The sequence below is a fragment of the Oncorhynchus keta genome, chromosome 6 (assembly GCF_023373465.1).
Source record: "Oncorhynchus keta strain PuntledgeMale-10-30-2019 chromosome 6, Oket_V2, whole genome shotgun sequence".
NCBI classification, from domain to species: domain Eukaryota; kingdom Metazoa; phylum Chordata; class Actinopteri; order Salmoniformes; family Salmonidae; genus Oncorhynchus; species Oncorhynchus keta.
The window spans coordinates 16682733-16706411 of record NC_068426.1 but is presented as its reverse complement, the minus strand read 5'-3'; the positions used below and the strand labels follow the sequence as shown (position 1 = coordinate 16706411).

General features: G+C 45.4%; 1 protein-coding gene across 4 annotated transcripts in view; it reads left to right on the top strand.

The window, feature by feature from the left end:
• Nucleotides 1-23679, top strand: part of LOC118385071 (leucine-rich repeat and calponin homology domain-containing protein 2-like) — an 88147-nt gene that overhangs the window by 10391 nt on the left and 54077 nt on the right. The window lies entirely within an intron of this gene.

Genomic DNA, 23679 nt, shown 5'->3' with positions numbered 1-23679 from the left:
TATTTACATAAGTGTTCAGACCCTTTGCTATGAGACTCGAAATTGAGCTCAGGTGCATTTTGTTTCCATTGATCATCCTTGAGATGTTTCTACAACTTGATTGGAGTCCACCTGTGGTAAATTGAATTGATTGGACATGATTTTGTAAGGCACACACCTGTCAATATAAGGTCCCACAGTTGACAGTGCATGTCAGAGCAAAAACCAAGCCATGAGGTCAAAGGAATTGTCCGAAGAGCTCTGAGACAGGATTGTGTCCAGGCACAGATCTAGGGAAGGGTACCAAAAAAATGTCTGCAGCATTAAAAGTCCCCAAGAACACAGTGGCCTCCATCATTCTTAAATGGAAGAAGTTTGGAACCACCAAGACTCTTCCTAGAGCTTGCCGCACGGCCAAACTGAGCAATTAAGGGAGAAGGGCCTTGGTCAGGGAGGTGACCAAGATCCCCGATGGTCACTCTGACAGAGCTCCAGAGTTCCTCTGTGAAGATGGGAGAACCTTCCAGAAGGACAACCATATCTGCAGCACTCCACCAATCAGGCATTTATGGTACAGTGGCCAGATGGAAGCCACTCCTCAGTGAAAGGCACATGACAGCCCGCTTGGAGTTAACCAAAAGGCACCTAAAGGACAAAATGAGAAACAAGATTCTCTGGTCTGATGAAACCAAGATTGAAGGCCAAGCGCCACGTCTGGAGGAAACCTGACACCATCCCCACGGTGAAGCATGGTGGTGGTAGCATCATGCTGTGGGTATGTTTTTCAGCGGCAGGGACTGGGAGACTAGTCAGGATCAAGGGAAAGATGAACGGAGCAAAGTACAAAGAGATCATTGATGACAACCTGTTCCAGAGCACTCAGGACCTCCAGACTGGGGTGAAGGTTCACCTTCCAACAACCCTAAGCACACAGCCAAGACAGCACAGGAGTGGCCTTGAGTGGCCCAGCCAGAGCCCAGACTTGAACCCGATCTAACATCTCTGGAGAGACCTGAAAATAGCTGTGCAGCGACACTCCCCATCCAACCTGACAGAGCTTGAGACGATCAGCAGGGAAGAATGGGAAAAACTCCTCAAATACAGGCGTGCCAAGCTTGTAGCTTCATTCCCAAGAAGACTCGAGGCTGTAATCGCTGCTAAAGGTGCTTCAACAAAGTACTGAGTAAAGGGTCTGAATACTTATCTAAATGTGATATTTCAGTTTTCAAAACATTCTAAAATACTGTTTTTCCTTTGTCATTTTAGGGTATTGTGTGTAAATTGATGAGGAAAACAAACAATTTGATACATTTTAGAATAATGCTATAACGTAACAAAATGTGGAAAAAGTCAAGTGGGCTGAATGCTTTCTGAATGCACTGTATGAAGACTCACTCCGCTGGCTCCAGAATACTAACACTTTCTCATTCCCATTTTGCATAAAAGCTCATACACACATGAAGCTGCCACACTCTTTGCATTCTGATTTGTGATTTTCCCCGAAGGCGACTGCACCACTCATGGCACACATCAAGTCCATCAACCCAGACACCGTAGAGCCACTTCAATTTGCATACCACCCCAACAGATCTAAAGACGATGCCCACTCAAATCAAATCAAAGTTTATTTGTCACGTGCGCCGAATACAACAGGTGTAGACATTACAGTGAAATGCTTACTTACAGGCTCTAACCAGTAGACAAGCGGGATACTTATGTGACAATTCTGTTCATCCACTACAGCTCAACACCGTAGTGCCCTCCAAGCCTGTCACCAAGCTCGGGTCCCTGGGACTAAACCCCTCCTTTTGCAACTGGATGCTGGACTTCCTGACCGGTCAACCCAAGATGGTGAGGATAGGCAGCAACACCTCTGCCACGCTGGTTCTCAATTCTCCTGTACTCTCTGTTTACCGACGTCTATGTGGCCACGCACGATTCTAACTCCATCATCAAGTTTTGTTGATGCCACAATGGTGGTTGGCCTGTTCACCAATGACGATGAGACAACCTACAGGGAGGAGGTCCGAGACCTGGAAGTGTGGTTCCAGGACAACAACCTCTCCCTTCAACGTCAGCAAGATCAATGAGCTGATTGTGGACAACAGAAACCAGGGGAGGGTTGCACACCACTATCCACATTGACGGAGCCACAGTAGAGATGGTCAAGAGCTTCAGTGTCCACATCACTGAGGACATGGTCCTCTCACACAAGCACAGTTGTGAAGAAGGCTCTACAGCACCTATTTCCCTCAGGAGGCTGAAATGGTTTGGCATGGCCCATCAGATCCTCAGGAACTTTTACAACTTTTACTTTTGCACCATCGAGAGCATCCTGACTTGTTGTATCACCGTCTGGAATGGCAACTGCACCGACCTCGAACGCAAGGCCCTACAGAGGATGATTCGGATGGCCCAGCGCATCACTGGAAGCGAGCTCTCAGCGATCCAGGACTTACATAAATCAAATCAAATTTATTTATATAGCCCTTCGTACATCAGCTGATATCTCAAAGTGCTGTACAGAAACCCAGCCTAAAACCCCAAACAGCAAGCAATGCAGGTGTAGAAGCACGGTGGCTAGGAAAAACTCCCGAGAAAGGCCAAAACCTAGGAAGAAACCTAGAGAGGAACCAGGCTATGTGGGGTGGCCAGTCCTCTTCTGGCTGTCCCGGGTGGAGATTATAACAGAACATGGCCAAGATGTTCAAATGTTCATAAATGACTAATATGGTCAAATAATAATAAGGCAGAACAGTTGAAACTGGAGCAGCAGCACAGCCAGGTGGACTGGGGACAGCAAGGAGTCATCATGTCAGGTTGTCCTGGGGCATGGTCCTAGGGCTCAGGTCCTCCGAGAGAGAGAAAGAAAGAGAGAAGGAGAGAATTAGAGAACGCACACTTAGATTCACACAGGACACCGAATAGGACAGTAGAAGTACTCCAGATATAACAAACTAACCCTAGCCCCCCGACACATAAACTACTGCAGCATAAATACTGGAGGCTGAGACAGGAGGGGTCAGGAGACACTGTGGCCCCATCCGAGGACACCCCCGGACAGGGCCAAACAGGAAGGATATAACCCCACCCACTTTGCCAAAGCACAGCCCCCACACCACTAGAGGGATATCTTCAACCACCAACTTACCATCCTGAGACAAGGCTGAGTATAGCCCACAAAGATCTCCGCCATGGCACAACCCAAGGGGTTGTGAGAAAGGTCCAAAGAATTACCAAAGATTCCAGTCACCTAATACATAGACTGTTCTCCATGCTCCCATCCGGCAGGTGGTACCGATGCATCAAGGTTCAGACCAACAGACTACTAAACAGCTTCTATTCCCTGGCCATAAGACTGGTAAATGGCTAACAACTACTGCTCTCCCTCTCCCACAGACTATCCACTCTGACTCTACAACCTGATCTTGTTTTTTTATTTTTGGTACTTTTACCCCCTTTTCTCCCCAATTTCGTGATATCCAATTGGTTATAGTCTTTTCCTGCAACTTCCATACGGAGGTAGAGAGCTGTGCATCCCCCGAAACACGACCCTGCAAAGCCACACTGCTCGTTTAACCCAGAAGCCAGCCGCGCCAATGTGTTGGAGGAAACACTGTCCAACTGGCGACTGTGTCAGCGTGCATACGCCCGGCCCGCCACCGGAGTCACTAGAGTGCGATGGGACAAGGACATACCGGCCGACCCAAACCCTCCCCTAACCCTGACGACGCTGGGCCAATCGTGCGTCGCCTCATGGGTCTGTAGTGATGCCTCAAGCACAGCGATGCAGTGCCTTAGACTGTGATGTAGTGCCTTAGACTGCTACGACACTCGGGAGGCCCTACAACCCGATTTCATAGTTTTACCCATTCATTCTGTGTGGTTACGGGGTTAATTCTGGGTAGTTACAGGGTTAAAACAGAAATAACTCAAAGGGTTAAGTTTAGGTATTCATTTTGAGTGGGTAAGGTTCGAGCTATGGTTTGGGAAAGGTTTGAAATAAAATAATTAAAAGCAATGCGCTGTTTCCTTTTAAGCATCATCAATTGCTCTCCCTGCTTGCAAGAGAATTGTGAACTTCCATGGTGCTTAGGTCTAAGCAGCACGCTCTGGCTTTGAGCCTTGTGAGTTTGAGCCCAGTGTTTTGCCATAGTTTCTTTTTGGTGAGCACCTGCTGAGGCAGATTTTCAAATGTCTGAAATTGATGGCTCTTTCTCGTGACTTGCCTGGACTTTATGCTCATCCACAGGTCTCTACCAACTCAGACACCCTACCCTCACCTTACCTTCATTATTGTTATGTCAGTGGGAGAACAAGTATTTGATACACTGTCGATTTTGCAGGTTTTCCCACTTACAAAGCATGTAGAGGTCTGTAATTTTTATCATATGTACACTTCAACTGTGAGAGACGGAATCTGAAACAAAAATCCCCAAAATCACATTGTATGATCTTTAAGTAATTAATTTGCATTTTATTGCAGTGTATCAAATACTTGTTCTCCCCACTGTATATATATTTTTTTACTTTAGTTTATTTAGTAAATATTTTAACTCTATTTCTTGAACTGCATTGTTGGTTAAGGGCTTGTAAGTAAGCATTTCACAGTAAGGTCTACGACCTGATCTCAACTCTTACTCACACTCTCTCACACACACACACACACACACACACACACACACACACACACACACACACACACACACACACACACACACACACACACACACACACACACACACACACACACACACACACACACACACACACACACACACACACACACACACACACACACACACACACACACACACACACACACACACACACACACACGCTCTCGCATACACCCTCATACTCATTACTGATGCCACACACCCCTTACACCTACGGTGCTTCTAAAATGATTATTGATTAGATTTATTACTACCATTCTGCTGCTGTTCATTGATTATTAATTTGCATTACCATCTGTATCTATCTGCTGGTCACTATTACACCTGTTTACATGTGTTTTTACACTGAGTGTTCAAAACATTAAGAACACCTTCCTAATATTTAGTTGCGCCCCCTTTTGCCCTCAGAACAGCCTCAATTTGTCAGGGCATGAACTCTACAAGGTGTCAAGTGGATGCTGGCCCATGTTGACGCCATTGCTTCCTACAGTTGTCTCAAGTTGGCTGGATGTCCTTTGGGTGGTGGACCATTCTTGATATACACAGGAAACTGTTGAGCGTTTAAAAACCCAGCAGCGTTGCAGTTCTTGACACACTCAAACCGTGCGCCTGGCACCTCCCACCACACCCCATTCATAGGCACATAAATCTTTTGTCTTGCCCATTCACCCCCTGAATCGCACACATACACAATCAACTAGCTCTCCATGTCTCAATTGTCTCAAAGTTTAAAAATCCTTCTTTAACCGGTCTCCTCCCCTTCATCTACACTAGATTGAAGTAGATTTAACAAGTGACACAAGGGACCATAGCTTTCACCTGGTCAGTCTATGTCGTGGAAAGAGCAGGTGTTTCTAATGTTTTGTACACTCAGTGTATTACCATTAGTACATTACCATGAGTGTTTATAAATTCCTGCTACCAGTTACTTTTCAGCCCTGTTCACATGTATGAATGTGAAATGTCAGAATAATAGTAGAGAGTCATTTATTTCAGTTTTTTTTTTCATCACATTCCTAGTGGGTCAGAAGTTTACATAAACTAAATTCGTATTTGGTAACATTGCCTTTAAATTGTTTAACTTGGGTCAAAAGTTTTGGGTAGCCTTCCACAAGCTTCCCACAATATGTTGGGTGAATTTTGTCCCACTCCATCTGACAGAGCTGGTGTAACTGAGTCAGGTTTGTATGCCTCCTTGCTAGCACACGCCTTTTCAGTTCTGCCCACACATTTTCAAGCGACCAAGCTTTAACTTCCCGACTAATGTCTTGCTTCAATATATCCACATAATTTTACTCCCTCATGATGCCATCTATTTTGTGAAGTGCACCAGTACCCCCTGCAGCAAAGCAACCCCACAACATGATGCTGCCACCCCTGTGCTTCACGGTTGGGATGGTGTTCTTCGGCTTGCAAGCATCCCCCTTTTTCCTCCAAACATAACAATGGTCATCATGGCCAAACAGTTTATATTTTTGTTTAATCAGACCGTGGGACATTTCTCCAAAAAGTACAATCTTTGTCCCCTTGTGCAGTTGCAAACCGTAGTCTGGCTTTTTTATAGCGGTTTTGGAGCAGTGGCTTCTTCCTTGCTGAATGGCATTTCTGGTTATGTCGATATAGGACTCGTTTTACTGTGGATATAGATATTTTTGTACATGTCTCCTCCAGCATCTTCACAAGGTCCTTTGCTGTTGCTCTGGGATTTATTTGCACTTTTCGCGCCAAAGTACGTTAATCTCTAAGAGACAGAATGCGTCTCCTTCCTGAGTGGCATGATGGTTGCGTGGTCCCATGGTGTTTATACTATTGTGTATACAGATGAACGTGGTACCTTCAGGCGTTTGGAAATTGCTCCCAAGGATGAACAAGACTTGTGGAGGTCTACAATATTTTTTCTGAGGTCTTGGCTGATTTCTTTTGATTTTCCCGTGAAGTCAAGCAAAGAGGCACTGAGTTTGAAGGTAGGCCTTGAAATACATCCGCAGGCACACCTCCAATTGACTCAAATGATGTCAATTATCCTAACTGAAGCCATGACATCATTTTCTGGAATTTTCCAAACTGTTTAAAGGCAAAGTCAACTTAGTGTATGTAAACTTCTGACCCACTGGAATTGTGATACAGTGAATTATACGTTAAATAATCTGTCTGTAAACAATTGTTGGAAAAATTACTTGTGCCATGCACAAAGTCGATGTCCTAATTGACTAGCCAAAACTATAGTTTGTTAACAAGAAACATTTGGGGTGGTTGAAAAACAAGTTTTAATGACTCCAACCTAAGTGTATGTAAACTTCCGACTTCAACTGTGCGTACAGTCACTTTGGGGACGTCGTCATCGATGCACTTATTGATGAAGCCGATGACTGAGGTGGTGTTATTCTTCAATGCGGTGTTATTCTTGAATCCCGAAACATATTCCGGTCTGTGCTAGCAAAACAGTCCTGTAGTGTAGCATCCGCGTCATCTGACCACTTCCGTATTGAGCGAGTCACTGGTACTTCCTGCTTTAGTTTTTCCTTGTAAGCAGGAATCAGGAGGATAGAATTAGGGTCAGATTTGCCAAAGGGAGGGTGGGGGAGAGCTTTGTATGCATCTCTGTGTGCGGATTTTCCCCCCTGGTTGCACATGTAACATGCTGGTAAAAATTTGGTAAAACTGATTTAAGTTTCCCTGCATTAAAGACCCCGGCCACTAGGAGTGCAGCTTCTGGGTGAGCATTTTCTTCTTTGTTTATGGCCTGGTTGAGTTGAGTTGAGTTGGTTGAGAGCTGTCTTAGTGGCATCTTCGCTTTGTGGTGGTAAATAAATGGCTATGAATAATACAGATGAGAACTCTCTTGGTAGATGTGGCCGACAGCTTATCATAATGTACTCTACCTCAGGAGAGCAATACCCCAAGACTTCTTTAATATTAGACATCGCGCACCAGCTGTATTGACAAGAAGACACACACCCCCACCCCTCGTCTTACCAGAGGTAGCATCTCTGTTCTGCCGGTGCATGGGAAATCCCCCCAACTCTGTATTGTTAGTTTCTTCTTTCAGCCACGTCTCAGTGAAACATAAGATGTTGCAGTTTTTAATGTCCCGTTGGTAGGATAATCTTAATATTAGGTTATCAATTGTATTTTCTAACGATTGCACGTTAGCAAGAAGAATAGAAGGCATTGGGAGTTTACGAGCTCGCCTCCGAATTCTCAGAAGGATCCCCAATTTGAGTCCCCTTTTCCGGCATCTTTTCTTCACGCAAAAGGCGGGGATCTGGGCCTGTTCCAGTGAAAGCAGGATATCCTTCTCGTCGGACTCGTTTGAGGAAAATGTTTCTTCCAGTCTGTGGTTAGTAATCGCTTTTCTGATGTCCAGAAGTTATTTTCAGTCATAAGAGACGGTAGCAGCAACATTATGTACACAATAAGTACAAAAATAAGTTATACAAAACCATCTACTACCAGTACATTTTTTGTATAAACCCACCTCAACCACTCCAGTACCCCTGAATATCGAATAAGATAAGATACAGATACCTGTATATACTTGCATTCTCATGTTTCTTTAACTTATATCATACTTTGTGTGTTTTTTCCTTTTATTATCTATATTTATTATTGTTATTATTATTTTCACTGTATTTTTGGGAAAGAGCTCTCAAGAAAGTGGCGAATCAACTTTGTAACATGAAACCACACAGTACTGTTGGGAGAGATCCTGGTCACCCTGTACAGGCAGCATTCCAACCAAGCCTCTGTGGCTCCCTCACCTCAATCCTATCTCCCTGGGTGAAGATGGGCAGACCGACACAGTGGGTGAGGAAATCAATGTGTAACCGTTAAAGGAGGGGGGAGTCCAGACAGACACACCTGTGTCAAATGACCATGAGGTTTCTAAACAGGCTGATCCACACTTAACACCCATGCTGCTTTGACTTTGTTCTACAAAAGGAATATTCTCAGTTCCTCTGACACCAGGGACTTGTTTGGAAACTGTGTTTGTGTATGATCCTTTTTAGATACAGTGGGGAGAACAAGTATTTAATACACTGCCGATTTTGCAGGTTTTCCCACAATTTTTATCATTGTTACACTTCAACTATGAAAAATGGAATACGAAACAAAAATCCACAAAATCACATTGATATCATTTTTAAGTAATTAATTAGCATTTTATTGCGTGACATAAGTATTTGATACATCAGAAAACCAGAACTTAATATGTGGTACAGAAACCTTTGTTTGCAATTACAGAGATCATATGTTTCCTGTAGTTCTTGACCAGGGTTGCACACACTGCAGCAGGGATTTTAGCCCACTCCTCCATACAGACCTTCTACAGATCCTTCAGGTTTCGGGGCTGTCGCTGGGCAATACGGACTTTCAGCTCCCTCCAAAGATTTTCTGTTGGGTTCAGGTCTGGAGACTGGCTAGGCCACTCCAGGACCTTGAGATGCTTCTTACGGAGCCACTCCTTAGTTGCCCTGGCTGTGCGTTTCGGGTCGTTGTCATGCTGGAAGGCCCAGCCACGATCCATCTTCAAGATCTCGCGATACATGGCCCCATCCATCCTCCCGTCAATACGGTGCAGTCGTCCTGTCCCCTTTGCAGAAAAGCATCCCCAAAGAATAATGTTTCCACCTCCATGCTGCATGGTTGGGATGGTGTTCTTGGGGTTGTAATCATCCTTCTTCTTCCTCCAAACACGGTGAGTGGAGTTTAAACCAAAAAGCTCTATTTTTGTCTCATCAGACCACATGACTTTCTCCCATTCCTCCTCTGGATCATCCAGATGGTCATTGGCAAACTTCAGACGGGCCTGGACTTGCGCTGGCTTGAGTAGGGTGACCTTGCGTGCGCTGCATGATTTTAATCCATGACGGCGTAGTGTGTTACTAATGGTTTTCTTTGAGACTGTGGTCCCAGCTCTCTTCAGGTCATTGACCAGGTCCTGCCGTGTAGTTCTGGGCTGATCCCTCACTTTCCTCATGTTCATTGATGCCCCACGAGGTGAGATCTTGCATGGAACCCCAGACCGAGGATGATTGACCGTCATCTTGAACTTCTTCCATTTTCTAATAATTGCGCCAACAGTTGTTGCCGTCTCACCAAGCTACTTGCCTATTGTCCTGTAGCCCATCCCAGCCTTGTGCAGGTCTACAATTTTATCCCTGATGTCCTTACACAGCTCTCTGGTCTTGGCCATTGTGGAGAGGTTGGAGTCTGTTTGATTAAGTGTGTGGACAGGTGTCTTTTATACAGGTAACGAGTTCAAACAGGTGCAGTTAATACAGGTAATGAATGGAAAACAGGAGGCTTCTTAAAGAAAAACAGGTCTGTGAGAGTCAGAATTCTTACTGGTTTATTAGGTGATCAAATACTTATGTCATTCAATAAAATGCTAATTCATTACCTAAAAATCATACAATGTGATTTTTTTGTATTTTTGTTTTAGATTCCGTCTCTCACAGTTGAAGTGTACCTATGATAGAAATGACAGACCTCTACATGCTTTTTAAGTAGGAAAACCTGCAAAATTGGCAGTGTATCAAATACTTGTTCTCCCCACTGTATGCTTGCCTGAAAAAAAGTCTGAACACATCCCAGCCAGATCAGGATGTTTGTCTGCACTTGGAGTTCTATTGTTGGATATTTTGTTCATCAAGTCTCCGTGTACGTATTGTGATTCTCACGATTCTATATGTGTTGTGATTCTCACGATTCTATACGTATTGTGATTCTCACGATTCTATATGTATTGTGATTCTCACGATTCTATATGTATTGTGATTCTCACGATTCTATATGTATTGTGATTCTCACGATTCTATATGTATTGTGATTCTCACGATTCTATATGTATTGTGATTCTCGCGATTCTATATGTATTGTGATTCTCACGATTCTATATGTATTGTGATTCTCACGATTCTATATGTATTGTGATTCTCACGATTCTATATGTATTGTGATTCTCACGATTCTATATGTGTTGTGATTCTCACGATTCTATATGTATTGTGATTCTCACGATTCTATATGTATTGTGATTCTCACGATTCTATATGTGTTGTGATTCTCACGATTCTATATGTATTGTGATTCTCACGATTCTATATGTATTGTGATTCTCACGATTCTATATGTATTGTGATTCTCACGATTCTATGTGTTGTGATTATCACGATTCTATATGTATTGTGATTCTCACGATTCTATATGTATTGTGATTCTCACGATTCTATCTCACGATTCTATACGTATTGTGATTCTCACGATTCTATATGTATTGTGATTCTCACGATTCTATGTGTTGTGATTATCACGATTCTATATGTATTGTGATTCTCACGATTCTATGTGTTGTGATTCTCACGATTCTATATGTGTTGTGATTCTCACGATTCTATATGTATTGTGATTCTCACGATTCTATACGTATTGTGATTCTCACGATTCTATATGTATTGTGATTCTCACGATTCTATGTGTTGTGATTATCACGATTCTATATGTATTGTGATTCTCACGATTCTATGTGTTGTGATTCTCACGATTCTATATGTGTTGTGATTCTCACGATTCTATATGTATTGTGATTCTCACGATTCTATACACGTTCTATATGTGATTCTCACGATTCTATACGTATTGTGATTCTCACGATTCTATACGTATTGTGATTCTCACGATTCTATGTGTATTGTGATTCTCACGATTCTATACGTATTGTGATTCTCACGATTCTATACGTATTGTGATTCTCACGATTCTATACGTATTGTGATACTCACGATTCTATATGTATTGTGATTCTATACGTATTGTGATTCTCACGATTCTATACGTATTGTGATTCTCACGATTCTATATGTATTGTGATTCTATACGTATTGTGATTCGATACTGTTATTTTGTGTTTCAATGTTCCAAACTTATTGTTCCCCATATGTCTGCTGCAGAGTGAGCCATGAGAGTTTTGATCAGTCATGGAAATAGAAATGCTGAAAACTAATTGTCTCTCTATTTAAAATTGAGTTTTAGTGCAGGTACTGCTAACTAGCGCAAAAAACATATTCCGATATTTTCAAAACAATACGATATATTATAGGAAATAATGTCCTAATATGTTACAGTATCGATTTATCCACCCCCATCACTACTACTCTCTAAATTAAGATTGTACTTTGACAGTGACAGAATACTGTCAGTTCAAAACAAATGATTGTATACATTCTATGCTGCTTTGTATTAAGTGATACTACTCCATGTTAGTCCGCAGGTTGATGTTTATTGTGATGAGTTTTGTCCTGGAGGCAGGACTGAGTAATTTCCACTAGATTTTTTATTTATTCTTAACCTTTATTTAACTAAGTCAGTTAACATCAAATTCTTATTTACAATGACGGCCTAGGAACAGTGGGTTAACTGCATTGTTCAGTGGCAGGACAATAGATTTTTACCTTGTCAGCTCAGTGATTCGATCTATCAACCTTTCGGTTACTAGTCCAACGCTCGAACCACCAGCTGGCTACCTGCCTAGTGGTTAGACTTTGAATGTCCTTTCCTGACTTGATGAAGAGGCTTCATTCAGCCTGGTGGTTTGGCTGGGGGATAGTCAGCCTGGTGGTTTGGCTGGGGGATAGTCAGCCTGGTGGTTTGGCTGGGGGATAGTCAGCCTGGTGGTTTGGCTGGGGGATAGTCAGCCTGGTGGTTTGGCTGGGGGATAGTCAGCCTGGTGGTTTGACTGGGGGATAGTCAGCCTGGTGGTTTGGCTGGGGGATAGTCAGCCTGGTGGTTTGGCTGGGGGATAGTCAGCCTGGTGGTTTGGCTGGGGGATAGTCAGCCTGGTGGTTTGGCTGGGGTGTAGTCAGCCTGGTGGTTTGGCTGGGGGATAGTCAGCCTGGTGGTTTGGCTGGGGGATAGTCAGCCTGGTGGTTTGGCTGGGGGATAGTCAGCCTGGTGGTTTGGCTGGGGGATAGTCAGCCTGGTGGTTTGGCTGGGGGATAGTCAGCCTGGTGGTTTGGCTGGGGGATAGTCAGCCTGGTGGTTTGGCTGGGGGATAGTCAGCCTGGTGGTTTGGCTGGGGGATAGTCAGCCTGGTGGTTTGGCTGGGGGATAGTCAGCCTGGTGGTTTGGCTGGGGGATAGTCAGCCTGGTGGTTTGGCTGGGGGATAGTCAGCCTGGTGGTTTGGCTGGGGGATAGTCAGCCTGGTGGTTTGGGGATAGTGGGGTGTAGTCAGCCTGGTGGTTTGGCTGGGGGATAGTCAGCCTGGTGGTTTGGCTGGGGGATAGTCAGCCTGGTGGTTTGGCTGGGGGATAGTCAGCCTGGTGGTTTGGCTGGGGATAGTCAGCCTGGTGGTTTGGCTGGGGGATAGTCAGCCTGGTGGTTTGGCTGGGGGATAGTCAGCCTGGTGGTTTGGCTGGGGTGTAGTCAGCCTGGTGGTTTGGCTGGGGGATAGTCAGCCTGGTGGTTTGGCTGGGGTGTAGTCAGCCTGGTGGTTTGGCTGGGGGATAGTCAGCCTGGTGGTTTGGCTGGGGGATAGTCAGCCTGGTGGTTTGGCTGGGGTGTAGTCAGCCTGGTGGTTTGGCTGGGGGATAGTCAGCCTGGTGGTTTGGCTGGGGGATAGTCAGCCTGGTGGTTTGGCTGGGGGATAGTCAGCCTGGTGGTTTGGCTGGGGGATAGTCAGCCTGGTGGTTTGGCTGGGGGATAGTCAGCCTGGTGGTTTGGCTGGGGATAGTCAGCCTGGTGGTTTGGCTGGGGATAGTCAGCCTGGTGGTTTGGCTGGGGGATAGTCAGCCTGGTGGTTTGGCTGGGGGATAGTCAGCCTGGTGGTTTGGCTGGGGGATAGTCAGCCTGGTGGTTTGGCTGGGGGATAGTCAGCCTGGTGGTTTGGCTGGGGGATAGTCAGCCTGGTGGTTTGGCTGGGGGATAGTCAGCCTGGTGGTTTGGCTGGGGGATAGTCAGCCTGGTGGTTTGGCTGGGGGATAGTCAGCCTGGTGGTTTGGCTGGGGGATAGTCAGCCTGGTGGTTTGGCTGGGGGATAGTCAGCCTGGTGGTTTGGCTGGGGGATAGTCAGCCTGGTGGTTTGGCTGGGGTGTAGTCAGCCTGGTGGTTTGGCTGGGGGATAGTCAGCCTGGTGGTTTGGCTGGGGGATAGTCAGCCTGGTGGTTTGGCTGGGGTGTAGTCAGCCTGGTGGTTTGGCTGGGGGGTAGTCAGCCTGGTGGTTTGACTGGGGTGTAGTCAGCCTGGTGGTTTGACTGGGGGATAGTCAGCCTGGTGGTTTGACTGGGGGATAGTCAGCCTGGTGGTTTGACTGGGGGATAGTCAGCCTGGTGGTTTGGCTGGGGGATAGTCAGCCTGGTGGTTTGACTGGGGTGTAGTCAGCCTGGTGGTTTGGCTGGGGGATAGTCAGCCTGGTGGTTTGGCTGGGGGATAGTCAGCCTGGTGGTTTGGCTGGGGGATAGTCAGCCTGGTGGTTTGGCTGGGGGATAGTCAGCCTGGTGGTTTGGCTGGGGGGGTAGTCAGCCTGGTGGTTTGGCTGGGGGTAGTCAGCCTGGTGGTTTGGCTGGGGTGTAGTCAGCCTGGTGGTTTGGCTGGGGGATAGTCAAGCCTGGTGGTTTGGCTGGGGGTCAGCCTGGTAGGTAGTCAGCCTGGTGGTTTGGCTGGGGGGTAGTCAGCCTGATGGTTTGGCTGGGGGTAGGTAGTCAGCCTGGTGGTTTGCCTGGGGGTAGGTAGTCAGGTTTGATGGTTTGGCTGGAGGGGGGTAGTCATACTGGTGGTTTGGCTGGGGGGGGTAGGTAGTCAGCTTGATGGTTTGGCTGGGGGTAGGTAGTCAGCTTGGTGGTTTGGCTGGAGGGTAGTCATAGCTGGTGGTTTGGCTGGGGGGTAGGTAGTCAGCTTGGTGGTTTGGCTGGAGGGTAGTCAGTCAGCTTGGTGGTTTGGCTGGGGGTAGGTAGTCAGCTTGGTGGTTTGGCTGGGGGTAGTCATACTGGTGGTTTGGCTGTGGGTAGTCAGCCTAGTGGTTTGGCTGGGGGTAGGTAGTCAGCTTGGTGGTTTGGCTGGGGGGTAGGTAGTCAGCTTGATGGTTTGGCTGGGGGTAGGTAGTCAGCTTGGTGGTTTGCCTGGGGGGGGTAGGTAGTCAGCTTGATGGTTTGGCTGGGGGGTAGTCATACTGGTGGTTTGGCTGTGGGTAGTCAGCCTAGTGGTTTGGCTGGGGGTAGGTAGTCAGCTTGGTGGTTTGGCTGGGGGGTAGGTAGTCAGCTTGATGGTTTGGCTGGGGGTAGGTAGTCAGCTTGATGGTTTGGCTGGGGGGTAGGTAGTCAGCTTGGAGGTTTGGCTGGAGGGTAGTCAGTCAGCTTGGTGGTTTGCTTGGGGGGTAGTCATACTGGTGGTTTGGTTGTGGGTAGTTAGCCTAGTGGTTTGCCTGGGGGGTAGTCATACTGGTGGTTTGGCTGTGGGTAGTCAGCCTAGTGGTTTGGCTGGAGGGTAGTCAGCCTTGCCGGCCCTGTTCTGCTTGAGCTCTTTGGGCATTAACAGATGTCTGCCTGTATGTCTGCCTGGCTGCCTACTTATGCCACAGATGGCGTTTGGTCAGAGGCAAGGATGGAGACAGACAAATGGACAGCATCACAAAAGCAAAGCATCACCCTTCTCCCCACCCCATCAACCCGTGTGCTTCAAATGTTCCCCAAACACGAGTGACCTTTGTTGAGTCCAGCAGGGGGTCCCCTTCATAACCTCCAGGTCTAAGTCTAGAAGTGGGCCTGGGCCAACCCTGGTCTTCCCCTCAGGGGGAAAGGGGAATAGTCAACTACTGCTTCAGGCAACATATGAGAAGGGCTGACAATGTTTAGACTTTGAACGTGTCTGTCAGTTTGGTTGATTTAATGGGAGAGATGAGCCTTTAGATTCACAGCACATCCACCAACCGTTGTCTTCCTGCACATATCATCAAAAGAGAGATGCCTGAGTCTGTCTCTCTCCTCACCTCTCCCTCATGTCTGTCTGGCCAGTCTGTCTCCTCCACTCTATAGTCTGTCTGTCTCCAAGTCTGTGTCTGTGGGCCCTCAGATTCATGTGTCTGTCTGGTATTTGTTGTTCTGCTGAAAGTCAGAGTCAGGGGAGCTTGGTCCTGTGTGCAGGGGGGCTGCTCTCTCACCACTCCCATACTGCGCTCCTGCGCTCTGACATCACAGGATAGGGATGAGCCCGTTACATGGGTAGACACACGTATTTGAAATCAAGGCTCACCTACGCTGTACAACATGAATGATGCATGTTGTAAGACTAGCTATCAGCACAGAATTGGCAGCAAAGCCTTTATTGGCTGCTGAAGACAGAGATAAAGACAGGAGACTATGTGTTCGTGTGGGAGAGAACAGAGATTAATATGTGTATGTTCCTGAATCCATGTGTGACTCTACATACAGTACTTCCCAATAGCTATGGACTTGTATTCAATTAAGCCAATGAATGTGTTGCTACATAGTTTAACTGGTGCTGATGGAGCTGCTGTAATCGTACGTAATATGTCATAATTGAGCTGGGCTGTGTATGTCTGTGTGTGTGTGTCTTTACCATGGTCTGTACAGCTCCTCACACAGGTCTGTAATTACTGTTAGCCCATGATTATCCAGAGATTATCCATCACATACAGGCTCAAATGGGCCAATTAAACCTGCATCAGCAGAGACATCCCCATCACACACACACTGTAACGGCATTCATAGATGGAAGAAGGATCGGACCAAAGCGCAGCGTGGTTTGTGTTCATCTTTTTAATATGAAACTGAACACTTCAAAATACAAAACAACAAAGTGACAACCAAAACAGTTCTATCTGGTGCAGACACACAAAGACTGAAAATAACCACCCACAAAACACAAAGGAAAACAGGCTGCCTAAATATGGTTCTCAATCAGGGACAACGATAGACAGCTGCCTCTGATTGAGAACCATATCAGGTCAAACACAGAAATAGAAAATATAGAAAAACTAACATAGACTGCCCACCCCAACTCACGCCCTGACCATACTAAATAAAGACAAAACAAAGGAATAAAGGTCAGAACGTGACACACACACACATCAGAGTGCATGTGTGTGTTTAAAGCATGAGTATATGGGAATGTTTGTGTGAATCAACACACAGTGTCTTTAGAAAATGTTAATCTTTCTTAACTGTGTGTGACCGGGCCTAATTCATCACAGTTGTCAGAGTGAATCGACTCGCAATCTCCAAAATATTGATGCGATTTGGGCGCAAGGTCAAACATTATCTTTACATTATCTTTACATTATCTTCTGACCTTGGTCAGGAGTATTTTTCATACAGACTAAATCACCTCAAAATAAAGGACATAGCCCAAGGTTGGGGTGAATAACAAGGGGAGGGGGTTGTATCTCTGTTGGGGTCTACTGCCCCAAAGCAATACCGTGGGCCTTTTTGTCCCCTCTGGCTGATGGAGTAATGGAGGAGACCTACAAGCATCCATTTGCAGCTCGGTCTCTGGGGAGTTGTAATGATACATCCTCAGGTTGTGAGTGGGAGTGATATAGTGTGATATAGAGTGATATATGCCAACTCCCTCTCCTCTCCCCATCTTCCACTGAGAGGGTGACCCTGCTGTGGATAGAGAGGTCCCTGGAGGAGTGACGTGTGGCGGGGGGATTATACCCACTCTGGTACACAGCTGAGACGATAGGTTACCCCCCTGCCCCCTCCATCATCATCAGCCCCCCCACACAGCCCTCCACCTAAAAGGCACTGTGAAATAGGGCACTGTGACTTCTCTACAAGCTAAATTACTGGCAGTAACAGGGGTTGATGTGTTTGTGCCTTAGCCCACCACCATTAGGCTTGGTATAAGATATTGGTGTATTTGCCTGGCTAGCTCTCTGTGATGTAGCCAGGCAGACCAGGGTTATACAGCAGTCCTCTAAGGCATCACGGGCCCCTTCTCTCTGGCTGTGCAGTGAGGGACAGGAGGTTGAGGATGAGAGATGTCACTGTCACATGGGGTTCCCATCACTGCCTCTCCATGCTGCAAGTCTGCCTGTCTGTATGAGGAACATTATGACATGTCTGTCGAATTCGCTTTGTCACGTCACATGCCAAAGCCGAGGACTGCGTTGCCAGGTCTAGGACACTTCTGCTTTGATCCTTGTTAAAATGATTATCACTAACGAACATGCATTATATCATTACTAGATCAGTCATTTCTGTCCGTGAAAAGAATGGGGCTTGTGCATTAGCATTATCTTAGGTTGAAGAACTGTTGTCCGCTTCTCCTGTGTTGCTCTGAATGATTCCTCTTGATGTTGTGCTCTAAATGTCTACAGCCATGTTGATGGATGCGGAGAAAATCAATGGGAGTCTTAAGACATGGAGCATGCAGGAATGGGATTTCACATATACATAGACAATGGGGAGCAGGAGTGGTGGGTAATACAGTTTGGTGTGGGGACACCCCCTTTCCCAACTGTCATGATGATGTGTAGGGGCTGGCTCCACACTCTATCCAAGATGGGCTGGAATCTAGGCCTGCTCTCTCTCTGTTTCTCTCTCTTTCACTTGCTCTTTCTCCGTCTCTCTCTCTCTCTCTCTCTCTTCCTCTTTCTGTTTCTTCTTCTCTCTCTCTCCCCCCTCTCTCACATTCTTCCTATAGCCCTTTCTCGCTCTTTCACACTCTTCCTGTCTATCACTCTGTCTCTCATATGCATTCCAATCGTATTCTGACATCACTGAATGGGCTGCCATCTGAATATTTAATGAGGTCCCCAGGTTTCCTGCAGGCGGGAGGAGAGGAACAGGGCTGGTACTGCTGTGGGTTTGGTGGCTGACTGGTGAGAGGCAGGAAAAGACTCCTCACTATTATGGTAATCACTAATTACACCCTAGCTGATTAACTGGCATTCCCTTTCACTGATGAAGTGGGTCTAGTTTTTTTTTTTTTAAATTTTATTTAATCTTTATTTAACCAGGTAGGCTAGTTGAGAACAAGTTCTCATTTGCAACTGCGACCTGGCCAAGATAAAGCGTAGCAATTCGACACATACAACAACACAGAGTTACACATGGAATAAACAAAACATACAGTCAATAATACAGTAGAACAAAAGAAAACAACAAGTCTATACAGTGAGTGCAAATGAGGTAAGTCAAGGAAATAAATAGGCTATGGTGGCGAAGTAATTACAATATAGCAATTAAACACTGGAATGGTAGATCGGCAGAAGATGAATGTGCAGGTAGAGATGCTGGGGTGCAAAGGAGCAAAATGAATAAATAAATAAATACCAGTATGGGGATGAGGTAGGTAGATAGATGGGCTGTTTACAGATGGGCTATGTACAGGTGCAGTGATCTGAATTCTGCTCTGACAGCTGGTGCTTAAAGCTAGTGAGGGAGATGTGAGTCTCCAGCTTCAGAGATTTTTGCTGCAATTCGTTCCAGTCATGGGCAGCAGAGAACTGGAAGGAAAGACGACCAAAGTGAGATATACCTGCTGGAGCGCATGCTACGAGTGGGTGCTGCTATGGTGACCAGTGAGCTGAGATAAGGCGGGCCTTTACCTAGCAGAGACTTGTAGATAACCTGTAGCCAATGGGTTTGGCGACGAGTATGAAGCGAGGGCCAACCAACGAGAGCATACAGGTCGCAATGGTGGGTAGTGTATGGGGCTTTGGTGACAAAACGGATGGCACTGTGATTGGATAGGCTAGTTAACACAGTGTTCAAGGGGGGGACAGAAGTATACAGAATGGTGTTGTCTGCGTAGAGGTGGATCAGAGAATCACCAGCAGCAAGAGCAACATCATTGATGTATACAGAAAAGAGAGTCGGCCCGAGAATTGAACCCTGTGGCACACCCATAGAGACTGTCAGAGGTCCGGACAACAGGCCCTCCGATTTGAAACACTGAAGTCTATCAGAGAAGTAGTTGGTAAACCAGGCGAGGCAATCATTTGAGAAACCAAGGCTGTCGAGTCTGCCAATAAGAATGTTGTGAGTGACAGACAGAGTCGAAAGCCTTGGCAGGTCGATGAATACGGCTGCACAGTCTCTTATCGATGGCGGTTATGATGTCGTTAAGGACCTTGAGCGTGGCTGAGGTACACCCACGACCAGCTCTGGAACCAGATTGCATAGCGGAGAAGGTATGGTGGGATTCGAAATGGTCAGTAATCTGTTCACCTGTCAAGGTAATTAGCATTATTCTACACCATTTGTGAGGACACTGACTTATTACAGTGCATTCGTAAAGTATTCAGACCCCTTCATTTTTTCCACATTTTGTTACAGCGTTATTCTAAAATGTATAAAATAATTTTTTCCTCTCATTAATCTACACACAATACCCCATAATGACAAAGAGAAAACATGTTTTTAGATTTTTTTGGCAATAAATAAAAAACAGGAATAACTTTACATAACTTTACATAAATTGAGCTCAGGTGCATCCTGTTTCCATTGATCATTCTTGATGTTTATACAACTTGATTGGAGTCCACCTGTTGTAAATTCAATTGAGGGGACATGATTTGGAAATGCACACACCCAGTTGACAGTGCATGTCAGAGCAAAAACCAGGTCAAAGGATTTTTGTATTTTTAAACTGTATTTTTAAACGGTTAAGACTGTTATTTTATTTTGTGACCGTCTACATCCATAACTGGCGGTTATACGGTAATTGTGCCAGCCCTAACTCTGAGGAGGTTCTTGGAGTTTTTGTCACATTTCATTAGCTGTGTGATGGAGCAACGATGTATCCATCTTCCCGCCTCAGAACTCTGCCTCAGGAACGGAGTTAAACACAAACACTTCATTATGGAAATGTCTCCCACACAGTAAATGCTGCCATTTGTAACAGGCTTTACTCAGAGATGGCCCCCTTATGTTCGTCCAAGACAGCCCTTTCTCTCTGAACAGAGCTACAATACTGTGCTACAATGTGTGTGATAAGCAGTGGGGTCTGACTAGCGTTGATGCTTGTTGTGATCCCACTTTTCCTTTGATGTCTTGTCTCTGCTATGTGACATCTGACTGGATGGTAGCCGCAGGTTCCTATTATCATTTCCCTGACTAGTAATTCCCAGAAAAACTGAAAGAAAGGAATACGTCTCTCATGAGTGGAGGAGATGCAATTGGAATTCATCCTGGTTGGGCTTTTACAGGTTAAGAATGTACAGAAAGACAATCAAATATCTGGATTTGAGCTTGTTTAAATGCAAGGATCCGTTGGGCATCTTTATGCAGTCTTGGCTTTGAGATTAGTGATGAGAAAAAAACAAGGCCATAATATCAAGTAGTCTGCCAAGACCTGTGATTGCCCCAAAGATAAAGCTTTAGTCCTGCCGTCTCTGCCCTCTAATTAAATAGCCAGCATTGTTTTGGCAGACAATACCCTCCTACTCACCATGCTGAACACTCACTCCTACATACAGACATAGGGCTGAGACCAGTTTGTTAGATTGCTCAGGAACCAACTCCCTCTGTGTTTGAGGAGCTTGACCTTTGTTTTAGTTTCATTTAGAGTTGTATCAGCACAACCTCCTTCCCTCCTTTGCATGCAAGCATGCACTACTGAAGCAAACAGAGACATGCATATCAAGGCCGATAGACACGTCCCATCATGTGAGCGTCTTGCAGATTCAGTTGCTTGCCGCTCCCCTCCTCTCTGCGTGTGGTTGCCATGGTATCGGTAGCCAGGGCCTTCACAGTTCCTTCACGGAGCACTGCAGAACTCTCCTTCATAGAGTGAGGGACACATGCAGAGCCTAGACTACTCATGTATGGGATCAGACCCTGATAGGCCTCTTACATTACAGTTACGTTCACAGGAAGATACTGTATGTAGACGTTGTTAGAATAGACAGAATGTACAGTGAACATAGCTATAGTGATCATTCCACATTGTGCATGAACCATGTGACGGAATATCAGTTGTTTGTAACGTGCAGTGTGGTTGTGGTAGAATAGTGTGTGAGGAATTGAGGAGGTGGTATACTAGAGTAGGCAGCTTGTTGTGAATGGAGAGTGGTGCAGTAGGTAGGTACAGTAGCTGTATTGCAGACCGTGTAATTGAATGTAAGTGAATGGAGGAGCTGCAGTGAGTCTGTTCCAGGGGGTGGAGGAGGAGGCTCTTCCTCCAGACATCATTGGTTCTCTGAGAGGCAGTGGTGGCTGCCAGATAGCACAGCTGGGGATGGAGCTGAGGCTAGAGCGGAGGCTGAGGAGGGGCACAGTACAATGTGCCTTGGCACTCCACTCGCCATCACATCAATTATTGGACAGAGGGATGGGCCTACTGCATCACAACCATACAATCTTATCTGAAAGGGGCAGTGACGTGTTCTTCACGGCTGTCTCTCTCGCTTCTCTTCTCTCCACCTCTCTTTATCAATCATTCTTCTCATTACGCACCGTTTCATGACCCATGAAATGAGTAAGCCCTGTGAGTCTAATTCATTCAGCAAAATATTACTGTGAACGAGGGCAACATAATTATAGTCTCTTTACACCAGGGGTTCTCAAAGTGGGGTCAGCGGTACTGCAGGGGGTCCACGGCCAGATCTATAAAATATATATATATATATACAGTTGAAGTCAGAAGTTTACATACACTTAGGTTGCAGTCATTAAAGCTCGTTTTTCAACCACTCCACAAATGTATTGTTAACAAACTATAGTTTGTCGGTTAGGACATGTACTTTGTGCATGACACAAGTCATTTTTCCAACAATTGTTTACAGACAAACGATTTCACTTATAATTCACTGTATCATAATTCCAGTGGGTCAGAAGTTTACATACAGTAAGTTGACTGTGTCTTTAAACAGCTTGGAAAATTCCAGAAAATGATGTCATGGCTTTAGAAGCTCATTTGAGTCAATTGGAGGTGTACCTTCAAACTCTTGAAGTGCCTCTTTGCTTGGCATCATGGGAAAAACAAAAAAGATCATCCAAGACCTCAGAAAAAGTACAAACACCATGAGTTATTTCACACTTTTGATGTCTTCACTATTATTCTACAATGTAGAAAATAGCACAAATAAAGAAAAACCCTTGAATGAGTAGGTGTGTCCAAACTTTTGACTGGTACTGTATATATATTACATTTTACTACCAACAGATGTAACTACTTTTTGCCAAGGGATCCATAGAATGCGTTTAAATTGTGTATTACAATACAATGTAATATTATTAACCTACAATGTATGTACTTTCCCCGGGCCCGAGGCTTGGTTTGTCTAACTACTGTACTGTAGTTGTACTGCAGACGTCATAATACAACTCCTAGTAGGCTATTCTTATCTCACTCGTGTTGCGTTGTGATTATGAGGGGTCCCTGATGAATTTGCTAACACAAAAGTGGTCCCCGGCCCCAAAAAGTTTGAGAACCCCTGCCTTAACCTCTCATCTTAGCAGAGTATTACCTGTCATTGAAGCCTATAAGGTATTATAATGTGCCATTCATGATGAGGACTGAACTATGACTGATTAACTGTCTCCGGTTCACCAACCTGTGGCCAGTAAATTCCTGGCATCTACTTGATAAAAGTATCCATTGCAACAGCGCCATAAATGTCCACGAAACACCAAAGGACCTATAGGTTCATTTTGGTTTGATGCAGAATTAGAAAGAGTATGGGTCAACAGCTATTATACAGACACAGAGGAGTTGGCCAGACTACTCTCATTGAATCGATATATCGATATGGGAAAGACTGTGACTGGATCTGGAAATGGATATGACTGTGTGCTAGAGTCTGTGTGTAATAGATCCGTGCTCAGGCCGAGTGTAATTTCAGCTGTCTTTGAGAAACATGCCATGTTCCCATTGATCACTCATTCAGACATATTGACCAATCAAGACAGCGTGGAATCAATTTACTCTCCCAGAGGTTTTCTTACGACCCAACCGACACTCTTGGGAAAAAAAGGTGCTATCTAGAATCTAAAAGGGTTTATCGGCTGTCCCCTTAGGAGAACCCTTTGAAGAATATTTTTGGTTCCAGGTAGA